Raw genomic sequence first — 15,189 nt, 5'->3', positions numbered from 1 at the left:
CGGGATGTGATGGGGAGCAAGATCCCTGACTGATTTCCCCCTCTCTCTCTCTAACCTAGAGGTTATTATTCTTCCTATCGTTTTATGACAGAGGGTGATGCCAGAGAAAGTAGTGGAGATGGGTACAATTAGGACATATTAGGACATATAAAGGCGTTTGGAAAGGAAAGTGGATAGGAATGGTTGGGAGGGATATGGACTAAATGCAGGCGTGGGACCAGCTCTTTGCGCAATTTGAGCCTCAGCCACGGGAGCATGGCAAAGATCTTCCACAAACTCTTGCCTGTTAAGCACTTCCAGCCCATCAATGACAACGTCTGCAGCCTCAGAACACATATAACTGGAATGGCTGCAAGCCATCCTTGTTCCTTGGAATGCAGAAGATGAAAACAATGCGTACATGTCATAAATACTATTTTAGTTTAGGTCCTGCTGATCTTGTGAAAGGTGCTATGTAACTGTCAGTTCTTTTCCTTGCTTTAAAAAAAAATAGTGCACACTCACCATTATCTGACTCACTGAATAAGAACTGAAAAGTCAACAAACTGCTCTGGTATCTCCCTGCACACTCCCACTCCCGTAAACATTGCCACATAACGAAGAAGTGTAGGACTGAGGATTAAATTCCAATGAGTTTCTGTTTTCGTTCACTTTGCATGGGGAATGTGCTTCACCATTACTCATTTAGATAATTGAATCATAATCACGATGACAGACCATTCGGCCAACCACGTCTATGCCAACCAGTAGGCACCCATCTGTATTATTGGATTGGTATGGTTTATTTAGTCACATGTACTGAGATAGAATGACAAATCCAGGCAGGTTATGCCCTACATAAGTGCAATTATATTAATTCCATCTTCCAATATTTGGCCCATAGCCTTCTATGCTTAACCTATATTATTTCCTTGTCTAGACATTGCATAAATGCTGTCGAATCCATTGCTTCCACCATTCTATCTGGCAGTGCATTCCAGGTACTCACAACCCCCTGCGTGATAAAGATCTCCATCAGATTTTTGACAAATTTCTTACTCCTTACCCTAAATCTATGCCCGCCAGAGTTATCTATCTCTGTTATGATGAACGTTTCCTGCAGGCTACCTTATCTATGCCCCTTGTAATTTTATATAGCTCAATCATTTCCCCTCTTTACCTCCATTCCAGGGACAACAAACGTAGCATTTCCTTTCTCTCCTCATAGCTGAAACTCCATCCTGATGAATCCCGTCCGCATCTTTCCCATAGTGTGGTGACTGGAACTGCATGCAGTACCCCATCTGATGTCTGACCAATGTTTTATAAATCTGGAGCATAACCTACCTTATCCTGTATTCAATGTCCTGAATAATGAAGGCCATCTTCAAGCACTAAACCTGCATAGCGATCTTCAAGGATATTTGGATTTGGATCCTAAATGTCTATCTATTCCTCATTATTCCCTCGGACTCTACCATTGTCCCCTGCGAGCTGCCGCCCTGCTCTCCTTCTCTTCTCCCCCCTCCTCTCTTCTCCCCTCTCTCCCCCCTCCTTTCCTCCTAGCTTTATTATCCTTATCCTTATCACTATAAAACTCTGATCTTGGATGTGGATGTGTGTGTGTGTGTATTTATTTGTTTGTGTGTGATCACATCTACTCGAAGAAACGATGCGATAACGGGAAACATTTTACATATTCCGGGAGAGATTTACCCCCTGGAGTAAAAAATCGGCTTACCTGAAAATGTTGTGCTTTATTTCTTGAGTTATTAATAAAAATGTTCACAAATCTGAAATGTCTTTGAAAATAAAACCGAGCGGCTTTGGTTGATGACGTCACAACGGCTCTGCGTGCCGCGAGCTGACATCCCCCTGTGAGCTGACATCCCGCCCACGAGCTGCCGCCCCCGCGAGCGCGTCCCCCCCCATGAGCTGCAGCCCCCCCATGAGCTGACATCCCCCCCACGAGCTTCCGCCCCCCCATGACCTGCCCCCGCTCTCCCTCCTCTCCCCCCTGCCTCCCCCCTCCTCCCCCACTCCCCCTCTACCCCACCCTCTCTCCGCCCTCCTCTCTCTCCCCCCTCCTCTCTTCCCTCCTCCCTCTCCCCTACCCCCCCTCCTCTTTCTCCCCTCCCCTAATATCAAGGGGGGTGGTTAGTGTGTCTGAGTGTGTGCGGGGGGGGGGTAGTTAGTGTGTACGTGGGGGGGTGGTTAGTGTGTGTGTGACGCCGCAGGCCAACCCCCCCCCAACCGTGCGTTGAGGGGACGGGACCCAACGGGTCACACTTGGTCTAGTTATTCCTAAAATCCATCACCTCCGAGTTATTTGGAATGAAGTTCATCTGCCATGTCACCCATACATCAATATCACCCCATAGCCTAAGCCTACCTTTCACACTATCAACAACTCAACCAATCTTCGTCATGTGCTAACTTACTGATCACGCCTCCCTCATTCACATATATAGCAAACAGCAAAGATCCAAGCACTGATCCCTGTGGAACACCACCAGACAGAGGAATCCAATCACAAAAACAATCTTCTACCATCACTCATTGTCTCCTTTCACTAAGCCAACTTTGGATCTAATTAGATGCGGCTCAACATGGATCCCATGGACACTAACCTTTAGAACCATGTGGGACCTTGTCAAGGGTCTTTAGTGCAGTTCATGTAAACTGCATCAACTACACTGCCCTCATCATAATTCTGTGTTACTTCTTCAAAAATTGAATCTTGAAAGCTTGAAAGCACGTCACAACTGATACAGGAACTGCTATCCTACTGTTATCCGACTTGAACTGACCTCTCAAAAGATAAGGATGGAGTCCTGATCTCCCAGACCGCTTTGTTGCGGCCCTGCACTTTTTTATCTGCACTTTCTCAGTTGCTATAACAGTATATTCTGCATTCTGCTTGTTTTTCTCAGCTACCTGTTCTACTTGGGTATAGTTTTATTGTTCTCAGCATGGTCTGATTGGCCTGGAGAGCAAAATAAAGATTTTCACCGAATCTCTGTATGTGACATTGGCAGGATCTTCCCTTGACTAAGCCATGTTGGGTCTCTGGTTAGTTAGTCCCTGCCTTTCCAAGTAATCATTAATCCTGTTCTCTCCCTCAAATCCAGAATTGATTGTAACAGAATATTAGGCTACTGTTACATCATTCAGTATTGACAAAGCCAATGGGGTTTTAAATGTAGGAGATTAAAAATCCAGTACCAATTCAGTCTGGTAAAAGTCCCTCCACTCGTCCACAGCACAAGCAACCCAGACAGACATAAATATTTATGGGTGAGGAGAAATGTTTTCTAATTTATTTTAGTTATTCTCACATTCTATAAGGCACTGCAATTTTTGAGGAAGTATGATTTAATAGAAAAGTGTTCAAAATCTTTTCAACCAAATAGCAATGAAACCACATCCTAAGGTATTGTTTATCTTTCCCTTCTCATTCTGACAAAAGATAATCATTAGCAAATACTTTACCGTTAGGTTTGTATTTCTTCAAGAACGAGCCTCATCTATTCAAACAGCAGAAGAATAAGTAGTGGCTTTTCTATCCGAATGACGAGTGATAATCACATGCCCACATCTTACGTCAACTCTCCAAATGAAAAACTGTAGCTTTATCTAATCTAAAGGATGATTCACCCACCCACTCATTTGTTCATCTCACTCAGTTTATTATTCAGTTTATAACTTACATCTTCATCACAGCAGATGTAACAAAAGGGTCTCAAACCTGAATCATTAACTGCGTCCCTTTTCACAGATGCTGCCTGACCTGCTGAGTGCCTCCAGCACTTTCTGTTTTTGGTTTTTTCATTATTGCTCGCTGATTGATGAGAAATGCCAAAAGATTGAAGACAATGTAAATTAATGTTAGACTTCTATTAAGAGTTTTTTGAAATTGTGGAAATGTGAAATAAAAACAGACTCATGCTAGAAATATCAGGTAGCCAAGAGTCAATGGTGTTTCATTCTCATATGTACCGAGCGCGGGAAAAATAAATTCTTATTTAAAGCGGTGTAACAGCCCTGTTGGTACATATAATAAGCAAAAATTCAATAAAGTAATAACCCCACTACCAGTGCAGAAATCCCAAAGTCCTTTGTGCGACCAAAAGCAGTCTATAATGTCTGGAGACAGAAATATAGGGTTAGAATTTCAAACCAATTATCTGTCATTATTCTACTGGTTCTGAAAAACACACTTGCCAGAGGAATTTTCTGAATGTTAGATTTGTGGAAAACTTTGTTTAAAACTTCAATAAATGTTATTTTAGTTCCAGTGCATTGTCGTGAACTAAAGAGGAACATTTCATCTCATAAATCTCATCAAAATCACACCAGCCAGACTTCAAAGCACTGCCCAAGGATAGTAGGGAATGCAAGTAGATGATTCAGGGGAAGGTTAATGTTTGCGGGGGGGAGAATTAGTGTGCGGGGTGAGAGAGGAATGGATGTGGATTCAGCAGAAGAGCGCAAGGTAGATGCAGTGGTATTTAAAAGGAGGCTTCATTTTATCTGGATAGTCAAGATTAAAGTCGCTTATTACCTCCATTTATTAAAACATAATTAGAAACATTTATTCTCAATATAATCACTTTGTAGAAAACACAACTGACTTTGGTGTCTAGGCTGTCTCAAGATTAGTGGCAACAGCAAATTATGAATTATAAAACGAACTGAAAATGATTTGCATCCGATTTTCATCCATATAAATAAATAGACAATAGACAATAGGTACAGGAGTAGGCCATTTGGCCCTTCGAGCTAGCACCGCCATTCAATGTGATCATGGCTGATCATCCCCAATCAGTACCCCGTTCCTGCCTTCTCCCCATATCCCCTGACTCTGCTATTTTTAAGAGCCCTATCCAGCTCTCTCTTATAAGCATCCAGAGAACCAGCCTCCACCGCCCTCTGAGGCAGAGAATTCCACAGACTGTCCTGATGCTTAAGTGCACACAGTGGTAGCTCCTGTGAAAAACAAATGAGACCTCAATTACTGCCACACAATGTGGCGTAAAGACCTCTCCTCCCCTCCCTTCGAGTTATACAGTGACACAGCTGGCAGAGCTGCTGCCTCACAATTCTAGTGACCCGGTTCGGTTTCAATTCTGACCTGCAAATGATCCTCCTTCACCAAAATGAAGTGGAAGCATTAGTGTTAAGATTAACCAAGAGTTTACAAGAGCATTTCATTTCCGACTGTGCAGAGAGCAATAAAATTAAAAATGACACCATCATGTAAGGCTTACTTTAACTTTTTAGAACAGTATAGTGGCAAAGCTAGTAAATCAGCTGCCTCACAGCTCCAGCAATCTGTTTTATCCTGACTCCAGGTCCTGTCTGTGTGAATTTAGCATGTTCCCCCTAAGGCTGTATAGACTTATTCAAGGTGCTCCAGTATCCTGCCACCTTCCAGACAAGTGCAGGCTGGAAGGTTAACTGACCATTGTAAATTGCTCCCAGTATGTACAGTAGATGAGTGGTAACATCTGAGGAAATTGATGGAAATGTATGAGAATAAAATGAAATTAGGGTATGTTTAGTGTGATGTGTTCATGATGATCAGTGTCGACTCGATGGGCCAAAGGGCCGTTTCCATGTGTTGACACTATAATTAACCCCACATTTGTGATTTCTTGAAGAGTCCGGCAGCAAATCTAATGCTTGCTTAGAAAACTTTAGCCTCAAGATTCTATCCACTGAAAATGAGAACAGAAATGGTTAGTGCTAGTAAAAAATGGCTTCAAGGATAGGAAGTATTCCTGCCAACCACCGACAAATTATTGGAAGGATTTATGTGGGCATAAAGGTAGAACAGCCTTTGCTGTAAGATTTACTTTCATCTCTCTTCTTTGATGTATTAATCACAAGGTCTATCCCGTACCAATTTCAGGAAGGAAACTGTGACAAAATGAAGGGGGAAAATCCTAAGGGAATTCTTAAGTGTACAAATGAAGATGATTTTATCTCTAGATATTCCTTTGTACTCAGTGTTTCATAATGACGAGGAGATGGAAAAAGCTACTCAGCCAACTTAATATTAGATCATGCAACACTTAGCTCCATCTTCATCAGGTGCAGTGCCTGGGGAAGACTCTGGGTTCTGAAGAAATCATCATTGAGGATCCTGGAACCAGATCTTTGTAATTTGAAATTTAAGGATCCAATTTTACATTAACATGGTTACAGGCAATCAGACTGGTGTAACCCTAACTAATATGGTTCTTGATGCTGCTTGACCTGCTGGTCCTCCAGCAGTTTCATTTTTTTGAGATTACACCATCTGTAGTCTCTGGTGTATTATTGTGGAAGGAAGATCATTGATAGAAACATAGAAACATAGAAATTAGGTGCAGGAGTAGGCCATTCGGCCCTTCGAGCCTGCACCGCCATTCAATATGATCATGGCTGATCATCCAACTCAGTATCCCGTACCTGCCTTCTCTCCATACCCCCTGATCCCCTTAGCCACAAGGGCCACATCTAACTCCCTCTTAAATATAGCCAATGAACTGGCCTCAACTACCCTCTGTGGCAGAGAGTTCCAGAGATTCACCACTCTCTGTGTGATAAAAGTTCTTCTCATCTCAGTTTTAAAGGATTTCCCCTTTATCCTTAAGCTGTGACCCCTTGTCCTGGACTTCCCCAACATCGGGAACAATCTTCCTGCATCTAGCCTGTCCAACCTCTTAAGAATTTTGTAAGTTTCTATAAGATCCCCTCTCAATCTTCTAAATTCTACAGAGTATAAACCAAGTCTATCCAGTCTTTCTTCATAAGACAGTCCTGACATCCCAGGAATCAGTCTGGTGAACCGTCTCTGCACTCCCTCTATGGCAATAATGTCCTTCCTCAGATTTGGAGACCAAAACTGTACGCAATACTCCAGGTGTGGTCTCACCAAGACCCTGTACAACTGCAGTAGAACCTCTCTGCTCCTATACTCAAATCCTTTTGCAATGAAAGCTAACATACCATTCGCTTTCTTTACTGCCTGCTGCACCTGCATGCCTACCTTCAATGACTGGTGTACCATGACACCCAGGTCTCGCTGCATCTCCCCCTTTCCCAATCGGCCACCATTTAGATAATAGTCTGCTTTCCTGTTTTTTCCACCAAAATGGATAACCTCACATTTATCCACATTATACTGCATCTGCCAAACATTTGCCCACTCACCCAGCCTATCCAAGTCACCCTGCAGTCTCCTAGCATCCTCCTCACAGCTAACACTGCCCCCCAGCTTAGTGTCATCCGCAAACTTGATGATGTGGCTGAAGATGTCTAAGTGAAGGACACTGTTCTGAGGAACTCCAACAGTCATTTTCTCGCTTTTTATATCAACAACCACAACCACAAGATATGAGAATCATTTTGGAGTGTTTTCTGCTTTTTGCCGGTTTTACCAGGGTACCTTGCTGTCATATATGGTCAAATGCTACCTTGATGTCGAGTACTCTCACTCATACTTCACATCTAGAATTCATCTCTTTGGACCATATCTGTGTTGAGATTTGGAATAAAATCTTCCTGGCAAACCCAAAGCCAGGACAGGTTATTGGTGAGTAAGTGGTACTTGATAGTACTGTCCATGATAGTTTCAAACTGCACTTATATTGAGATTAGATTGATTGGGTAGTATGTGGCTGAATTGCATACGTACTGTGTTTGTGAGAGTATCTACCTGGACAATTTTCCACATTGTCAGGTAGATATAAGCATTTTACTTCTGCTGGACCCACTTGGCTAGAAGGACAGCTAGTTCTGGAGTGCAGGTCTTCAGTACTACCGCTGGGATGTTGTTTGGTTCTATAGCCTTTGGTATATCCATGTTCCTTGTATTCATATGGAATGAATCAAATTGGCGGTTGATTGGATTCTGGTGAACTCAACAGGAAGACAAGATGGATAATTTATTTGGCACTTATCTGGCTAAACATGGTTTCAAATGCTTTAGCCTTAGTCGTACTAGTATGCTGTCCCACTATCATTAAGGATAGGGATGTTCTTTGATTCTTCTCCTCCCGTCAGCTGTTTAATTGTCAACTACCGTTTACAACCAAATGTGGTGGGACTGCAGTGTTTTGATTTTGTTAAGATGCTGTTTGATCTGTCAGGATGGTGTTCTTTGGTTTCCCATCACCTGCATGTACACCATTCTGGTTGTGACTCACCAAATGTGATTGTAAATTTGCACCTTACCACCGAGCTAATTGTGACCTTTCAGCAGCTGATGTCAAAACTCCCCCAACTAACGCCCCTGCCTGAACCTCATGATCGTGAATGAACCACTGACTGATGTTGTAAGCTCCTGCCAAACTTCCCCCAAGTGGAACTGAGATAGTTGGTCAAAGGTGAGAAATGGGTTCAGATTTGTTACCTTGTGCCCAGTATCACACAGACAGGGCCCAGCAGCGCACAAAGCTTATTTGAACGGTTGCATTATCGTATTCAATTGTCTTTCCAATATCCTGTAAGTGCTTTTAACATTTTAATCCAAAAGAAATACCAAGTCTGGAAATTTCCCTTGAAGGGGTTCACGAGAAGCGAACAAAAACAGCAAACCTCATGGGACAAACAGATTGGATCCATGCAGTAATGTTCTGTGCAATTACACTTGAGTTTTTATGTACCAAGTGGGACATTTAACGAAAGCTGGAATGCTTGGTCAATAATCTATTATTGTTATTCAATTCACTGTGATTCACTGGCAACCCTATAAGTGCTTAATCTGGTCGGATGGTTCAATAACTACTAGGTATGTCAAATATTAATGGTTTTTCAACCACTTGGGGAATAATATGTCAAGGCCCAGGATGAACAGTCATATTTATACTGTAAAAAATATACCAGAATATCTCTGCACATGAAAAAGGGGACTATACAAAATGTTTAATTTGGGGAGATGATTTTTTTTATTGCACTGTTTAAGATAGTGGGGGCAAGTTGGGACAGCTTTCACTGCAAATGGAGGGTAGGAGATGGGAGCATGCATCGGATGTGTCCAAAGGCCAAAAGTAGATTGTGCTGTTGGAAGTGGGCAATTAATCAGTGTGGACAGCCCTCAAGTCCATCTGAGAGTGTTCCACAGCTTGACAATGCAAACTCCCTTACAGGCACTCAGAGAGGGCTAAGGCCACAACTGCTCCAGCACTTGACGTCATTTCTCAAGTGCCTAGACAAGCTACAAAATTGTAGCAGCAATGTTAATCAAAATATTGCACACTCATTGACACCTCTACTGTGCATCTAGTAAACTATGTGCACAGAAAAGTCAAATGTGCAGGAGACTGCAGTGCAATTGACTGATGTGTGCCCTGCATGCGCAGTGGTTCTAATAGTTTAGTTTAATTTAGGTTAGAGATATAGCAGGGAAATATGCCCGCCGGCCCACTTTGTCCGAGCCGACCAGTGATCCCTGCGCGCCAGCAGGATCCTTCACGCTAGGGACAATTTACAATTTTTACTGAAGCCAATAAACCTACAAACCTGGATGTCTTTGGAATGTGGGAGAAAGCCGGAACACCTGGAGAAAACTCACGCAGTCATGGGGAGAACGCACAAACTCCATGCAGACAGCACCCATAGTCAGGATCGAACCAAGGTCTCGTACTGTAAGGCAGCAACTCTACCACTGTGCCACCGTGCTGTCCTTTTGGTAACTGTTTTAGTCATTGATGTTCATTTTCAAATCTATCACAAGGCATTTGCAAGGTGCATCTGATGATGGGATTTCTATCCGGGTATTTCGTAGGAACAACATGTTTGTTTCAACATAGAAAGTATGTGCTTGATGTTCTAATTATGGAAAATAAATACTATTGCAATAAATTTACATAAACATGCTTCTCACAAGAACAAAGCATCATATTAGAGATGCTAAATGAGTCAGAGAGTATACTCTTCTTCTTCAACAGAAGTTTAAAAGACAAGGTATAAATGACACAGTCAAACAGTAAATAGCCAACTGCACCATCGAGAGCACAGGGTTTACCAACTGCATCACAGTATGGTATTGCAACTGCTAATGTCTCCGACCGGAAATCATTGCAGAGGGTGGTGAAAATTGCCCACCGCATCACCGTGGTTCCACGGTCCCATCTCCATTGAGGCCTCTTTCGTCCAAAGAAAGCGCTGTCTGCGGAGGTGTGCTCATGCATCGCTAAGGACTGCTTTCACTGATCATACAAACTTGAGTGGAAAATTTGGAAGTCCTACCATCCGGGAGGCCAACACAAACTTGGTCTCTCTCGTCAAGTCCGAACCAGCAGGTCGAGGAAGATAGCAATTCTTTCTTGCGGCTGCACAACTCTACTCAAGCAACGTACAGACGGTGACTGCCAATATACCACCCCCCCCCCCCCCCGGACACTAATTATTATTTATTTCAGAATTTGTTTGCTATGTCGCTCTTCAAGGGAGATGCCTAAATGCATTTACGTTGTCTCTGTACTGTACACTGACAATGAGAGAATTGTGGCCAATGGTGAATCTGAATCTTGAATCTGAAGCCGACTGCGATAGTTTTCTGTTAGAGATACAGGGTTGATGGACAAAGTGGTCAGTTTCTGTTTTTTCATGCATTTTGACCAGGAGCATAATGTGGCTGATTTTCAATCATTCTACCCACAGGGTGGAATGTCATTTTTTTATTAATACACCCACATCAAAAAACTGTGGTTATGAAGGGTCCCATCTTCCAGCTTCATTGAGGCCTGGAGCTTTCGAGCCACTGTGAAAAGAGGCTTTTTAATCTTAAGGTAAGAGTGTAGTTAATGGCTTCAGAGTAATCAAACCCCCTTTCACTGATCATACAAACTTGAGTGGGAAAATGTTGGAAGTCATAAGAAGGCATAATCCCAACACAAACTTGGATAATAGTTCAAGTCAAGTCAAGTCAAGAGAGTTTATTGTCATGTGTCCTAGATAGGACAATGACATTCTTGCTTGCTGCAGCACAACAGAATATTGTAAGCATAAATACAGAACGGTTCAGCGTGTCTATATAGCATAGAACATATATATACACATAAATAAACAGATAAAGTGCAATAGGCTGTTATGGTTCAGTATTTGATTGATGGCAAGTTTAATAGCCTGATGGCTGTGGCGAAGAGGCTATTCCTGAACCTGAATGTACCAGATTTCAGGCTCCTGTATCTTCTACCTGATGGCAGCTGAGAGATGAGTGTGTGGCCAGGATGGTGTGGGTCCTTGATGATGTTGGCAGTCTTTTTGAAGCAGCGACTGCGATAGATCCCTTCGATGGTGGGGAGGTCAGAGCCGATGATGGACTGGGCAGTGGTCACAACTTTCTGCATTCTTTTCCACTCCTGGACGCTCAAGTTGCCGAACCAAGCCATGATGCAACCGGTCAGCATGCTCTCTACTGTGCACCTGTGGAAGTTCGAGAGAGTCCTCTTTTGCATACCGACTCTCCATAATCTCAGGAAATAGAGGCGCTGATGTGCTTTCTTTATAATTGCATCAGTGTGCTGGGACCAGGAAAGATCTTCGGAAATATGCACGCCCAGGAATTTGAAGTTCTTGACCCTTTCCACCATCGTCCCATTGATATAAACGGGATTGTGGGTCCCTATCCTACCCCTTCCAAAGTCCACAATCAGTTCCTTTGCTGGTGTTGAGAGCCAGGTTATTGTGCAGGCACCATTTGGTCAATGGGTCGATTCCACTTCTATACTCTGACTCGTCACCATCAGTGATTCGTCCCACAACAGTGGTGTCGTCGTCGAACTTGATGATGGAGTTCGCACTATGTCCGGCTACACAATCATGAGTATAGAGTGAGTACAGCAGGGGGCTGTGCACACAGCCTTGAGGTGCTCCCGTGCTGATTGTTATCGAGGATGACACATTTCCATCAATACGGACAGACTGTGGTCTGTGGATGAGGAAGTCGAGGATCCAATTGCAGAGGGATGTGCAGAGACCCAGATCAGAGAGCTTGGTAACTAGCTTGGGGGGGGGGATGATGGTATTAAATGCCGATCTGTAGTCAATGAATAACAGCCTGACATATGAGTTTTTGTTGTTCAAGTGGCCCAGAGCGTGGTGGAGAGCCAGTGAGATCGCATCCACTGTTGATCTGTTGTGGCGGTAAGCGAACTGCTTATGGAATAATAGTTTATGGAACTTCTTGGATCTAGTAAAGTCATAAACACAAAACATAGAAAAGTACAGCGCAGAAACAGAGCCTTTGGCTCACCATGTCTGTGTCAACTGTGATGCTACATTAAAGCAATCTCATCTGCCTGTATATGGTCTTCATCCCTTCATCCCCTGCCCGTTCATGTGCCTGTCTAAATACCTCTTAAGCATTGCTATAGTATCTGCTTCTACCATCTTCCCGGGCAGTACATTCCACGCAACTACCACTGTCTGCATATCTCTTTTAAACTTTCCCCTTCTCAGCTTAAAGCTAAGCCATCTAGAATTTTACATTCCCAACTTGGGAAGAAGTAAAATAGCTGATCTTCTTACTAAATTAAAATCCAGGAAAAGTCAAATTACTTTACAGGATTGGCTAAACTAAGACAAGTTATGGTCACCTTTCATCATATTTACAAGATGACTTCCCCAACTCCAATCTAATGAGGGCTGAAAATACAATGGCCTTCAAAATACTTCCTGCCAATCGTGCAACAGGAAGTGGAAGAAGATTCAAGGAGTTCGACCACTATCTAAATAACCAACATTCCTATTTTTGTGTTTCTGGTAGCTTACACAAGGTCTTGTTTAATGTGGAAATGTACTAAGAGGAGGCTTGGCTGGTGATGAACCTGAATGAGCAGCAACGACTGTTGCACCAAGTGAGATGATTACACCATCTACTGCAGGACTGCAAGTAGCCCCATTGAAATTTTTGACACAATATTTTGTTTTGTTTCTTTAAAAATGCACATCAGCAGAATGTTTTCAAGTTGGCCCCTTCAAAACTCCCCTCCATAGGGTAGGAATTTTGCATCAAACCAGTGGACATCCTATCAAATGATGCACCCATTGTATAGGTGACTCACTTCAGACCATTTGCCCAATCATTCCTGCATTCTCCAAAAGGCACAAAGTAGCAATTAGACCAGTATGTTGACCACATCACCTCCAGAAATGTCCATAACCTATGTTGTAATTCATGGCTAGTGTTAGCTATGTATGTCCATGATGGATACAGTACCTTCAGCATTATTGCCTTTCGTCTTAAAGTGTTCCTTCACTCACTTTTTCCAGTGTTTTAAATTCATTCCAAAGCTCCAGCAGTATTGCACTTTATCAAACCCACTGTGGGCCGCGTGCTGACACTTGGGCAACACTGTATATTATTATGACAATTGTAACCTCTTATCTCCTCTGTTATGCTTGCAACCGATATCAGTTTGTAACAAAAGCCAGAACACAAGTAGGAGGAAGACTCCTTCACACTTGTGTACAAACCCTAAACTGGATGGTTTGCAACAAATCCTCAACAATAAGGGAGCTGGAGATGAGGACGTAGAAAAACCAGTCCAGTTCTGAACCATTTCTTTTGCTTTATTTCTTTATTTTATTGATAACAAATCAAGCACCTGAGCACTTTACCATGCTAATTATATTGCAAACTTAAAGCTGACATTTTCCAGTTTCCAACATTAGCTGGAGCACAAACCACTGAAAGGGAGTATGTGAGCAATGGAGTAATGACAGTGACTCTGCACATACTTGCATTTCACACCATTTGTCAGATGCAAGGGACATGCAGCAGAGCTGCTCTCATCGAAGAGGCTTTAAAGTGACATTTATAGAAATTTCTATGAATTCACAGATGCCAATGAGGACAGATTCTAGGTTAGGAAAGAACAACACTAATCAGTTTGACATACTAGGGCATTAGCTGGAGAGAATCATGAGGGGGGTTTTCATAGTTCTCATTCCTGGTCTTAACTCTGATGCAACCCTTATTCAGTGTCATACTGAGGTGGTGCTTAGCTGGTGTAGTTACTGAAGATGCATTAACTCTCAATACGACAGCATGCCGAGGCTCCCCCACTATGCTGTTTCTGATATCTTTGCATACAGCACCCAAAGAATCAGGCCACCTGCACAGTGTCAGATGTTGAAATGCATTTGTCCCTATGAACAACTGTTGTGAGCCAAAGATTTGCTCATTTTCAGGAAGATCTTACACTACTTTCAGTTGACAAGACTTTGTATTTGTATCTCACGGAATGCCTTAAAATAGCTGCTTGTGAAATGACCATTGACCAATATTGTCGAATGCTGACAATTGAAAATGAGTAGCACATTTAGAGTATTTTCTAATCTATACAGTGAATGATCTTGTACAATGGAGCCTAAAAAAACCCTTATGGATGCACCCTGAATCTTTGAGTCATTAGACAATAGCTACTCATGAAAATGATCAACTTACCAAGAGGAAGAAAGTGAAGGTAGCAGAAATCTGCAGTCATTTGAAACTAATGAGGAACGGATGTGATGGTCCTGCACCTCAATGCTGGATCAATCTAAATCAATATAACCCCAGTTTTTTATGATCAGAAAATTAACAGCAGTCAGTCATAAAAGATATAACACTGAGAGAAACTCATTCAAATCTGTGTACACTAAATCGCTGCAGCATGTGGAATCAATGTTGCGCACACAGCTAATTTATCCATGTTATCAGTGAGTTGTCAATGGAATGGAATGCAGAAGAGTTACCAGAACTAAATTGAGAGGTAATAAAACGATAAGAGAGACACAATTTGTGTCATTGAATCTGCTTGATAATCTATATTCTCTCTTTGTCAGTACATTTAAAGGCATATTTTAGTCTTATTTTACACTTGTAGCAGGTTTGAAAAAATAAAAATAACAGCATGCACGAAACTCAAGTTAACTCTTGCTAATCAAAAATAGAAATAAAATATAAATTCCAAGCTGAATGTTAATATGTCCATTGGATTTCTTGGAGCCAATTTATGATTTGAACTACGTTAAAAATGGATTTCCTTTCAAGGTGGAAATACATTCATACCAATCTAATTTTGAGTACCTCACTACCACAGGCTCAATTGTACCAGATTTATTTTCTCACCCTTATAAAGGATTATTATTTAATTTGTTTGAAAAAATGGGGTGCAGGGGAGGGATGAGAGAGAGAAAGAGAAAGAGAGAGAAGGAGAGAGAGAGAGAGAG

Source organism: Leucoraja erinacea, chromosome 17 (genome assembly GCF_028641065.1).
Source record: "Leucoraja erinacea ecotype New England chromosome 17, Leri_hhj_1, whole genome shotgun sequence".
Lineage (NCBI taxonomy): Eukaryota > Metazoa > Chordata > Chondrichthyes > Rajiformes > Rajidae > Leucoraja > Leucoraja erinaceus.
The sequence above is the reverse complement of the archived record's forward strand: the minus strand, read 5'-3'. Positions refer to the sequence as shown.